The 2500-nt window shown below is 51.0% G+C and overlaps 1 protein-coding gene across 1 annotated transcript in view; it reads left to right on the top strand.

Annotated features, from left to right (window-relative positions):
- Positions 1–2500, top strand: part of LOC308154551 (serine/threonine-protein phosphatase 6 regulatory ankyrin repeat subunit A-like) — a gene marked incomplete at both ends in the record, with an annotated part of 32560 nt that overhangs the window by 14769 nt on the left and 15291 nt on the right.

The following is a 2500-nucleotide window of genomic DNA, read 5'->3' as shown; positions in this document are numbered from 1 at the left end:
TCTCTTCCTTTTGCCTTGGGGGTTCCATCTAAGGGCCTGTCTGGTGGTGCTGGTGTTTGGTTTGCGTAGTGTGTGGCCGATCCATCCCCACCTTCTTTTCTTGATTTGTTCTTCCACTGGTTGTTCGCCCGTTCTCTGCCAGAGATCGTTGTTACTGATGGTATCTGGCCAGTGGATGTTCAGGATCCGCCTCAGGCATCTGTTGATGAATGACTGCACTCTAGTCATTGTGATCTTGGTTGTCCTCCACGTCTCTGATCCGTATAGGAGTACTGGCTTGATGTTGGATTTGAAGAGTCTGATCTTTGTCCGCTGACTGATTACCTTGGAGCTCCAGATGTTCTTTAGTTGGATGTATGAGGCCCTTGCCTTGCTGATTCTTGCTCTGACATCTGCCTCCGTGCCACCCTTCTTGTCTATGATGCTACCTAGGTAGGTGAAGGATTCTACTTCCTCGAGTGCTGTTCCCTCCAGGTTTACTGGGTCTTCGTTGTTTGTGTTGATCTTTAGGATTTTGGTCTTTGCTTGGTGGATGTTGAGGCCTAGTTGTGTTGAGGTGTCTGCCAGTATGTTTGTCTTCTCCTGCATCTGTTGTCGACTGTGGGATAGTAGGGCAAGGTCGTCTGCGAAGTCTAGGTCGTCCAGTTGTGTTGTGAGTGTCCACTGGATCCCGTTTCTCCTCTGTGCCGTTGTGGTCTTCAATATCCAGTCAGCGGACCTAGGTCGGTGGAATTTGTTGTCGGTACAGCTCAAACAGCAGTGTCAAAAAACATACACACATTGTACATGACTATTACATGGACATGGACACACATAACCACAAGACAAGAACATATTTACAATTTACAATTTATACAGTGCAGTGAGTCAGGTGTTGAGAGTCCTTATGGCAGAGGGGAAAAACTGTTTTTGAAGCGGGATGTTTTGGTGGCCAGAGGGTAACAGTTGAAACAGGTGGTGAGCAGGGTGGGAGGAGTCAGCAGGGTGGGAGGGGTCAGCAGGATGGGAGGAGTCAGGGTGGGGGGGTCAGCAGGGTGGGAGGGGTCAGCAGGGTGGAAGGGGTCAGCAGGGTGGGAGGGGTCAGCAGGGTGGGAGGAGTCAGCAGGGTGGGAGGGGTCAGCAGGGTGGGAGGGGTCAGCAGGGTGGGAGGAGTCAGCAGGGTGGGAGGAGTCAGCAGGGTGGGAGGAGTCAGCAGGGTGGGAGGAGTCAGCAGGGTGGGAGGGGTCAGCAGGGTGGGAGGAGTCAGCAGGGTGGGAGGAGTCAGCAGGGTGGGAGGGGCCAGCAGGGTGGGAGGAGTCAGCAGGGTGGGAGGGGTCAGCAGGGTGGGAGGGGCCAGCAGGGTGGGAGGGGTCAGAGATAATTTTATGTGCTCTATTTGTGGTGCGTTTGAGATACAGTGATTCAACTGATGGGAGAGGGGTGCCGATGATCTTGGATGATTTCCTTACTATTTGCTGTAGTTTCCTTTTTGATTTACTGTCCGAGCTGCCGTACCAAACTGTGATGGATGAGGTGAGTATGCTCTCAATGATGGCGGTGTAGAACTGAAGGAGGAGTTTTTGTTTTACTTTGAATTTTTTGAGCTGTCTAAGAAAGAATAGTCGTTTTTGGTGATGAAGTCTGTGTTGGTGTTCCATTTGAGGGAGTTGCTGATGTGAGTGCCAAGGAATTTGAAGGAGTCCGTTATGGTTATGGGTTCTCCAAGGATGTTGATGTTTTTTTGGGGGGGGGGCTGTGCCTGAAGTCTACGATGAGTTATTGTGTTTTTGATGAGTTGAGCTGGAGGTTGTTGTTGAGGCACCAAGTGACTGCTTGGGCTATCTGCTCGCGGTAATGGTCTTCATTATTATTTGTTATGAGTCCGATTATGGTAGTGTCATCCGCATATTTCATAAAGGTGACTGAGCTGTGGAGAGATATCAGGTGGTTGGTGTAGAGGGAGAAGAGCCAGGGTGAGAGGACGCAGCCCTGGGGGGCGCCTGTGCTGAGGGTCAGGGGTCGAGATGAAAGGCTGTTCATCTTGACCCACTGTCGTCTTTTCCACAGGAAGCTCCGTATCCAGTGGCAGATGCAGGGGTCAATGTTCATGTCCACCAGTTTGTTGAAGAGATTGACCGGGTCTATTGTATTGAAGGCTGAGCTAAAGTCAATGAATAGGATGCGGGCGTAGGTGTTGGGTGATTCCAGATGTAGTAGTGTGTGATGGAGGGCTAGATTGCTAGACTGCACACTGCACACACACACACACACACACACACACACACACACACACACACACACACACACTGCACACACACACACACACACACACGCACACTGCACACGCACACACACACGCACGCACACACACACACACACACACACACACATATACTGTGCACACAAACACATATTTTGTACAAACACAAAAACACAAACACAAAGTTTGCAGACGACACCACCGTGGTGGGATGTATCTCGGGGGGGGACGAGGCGGCGTACAGGGATGAGGTAGAGCAAT

The sequence above is a fragment of the Nansenia antarctica genome, assembly GCF_963989245.1.
Source record: "Nansenia antarctica genome assembly, chromosome: 3".
Lineage (NCBI taxonomy): Eukaryota > Metazoa > Chordata > Actinopteri > Argentiniformes > Microstomatidae > Nansenia > Nansenia antarctica.
This window is presented reverse-complemented; position numbering and strand designations above follow the sequence as displayed.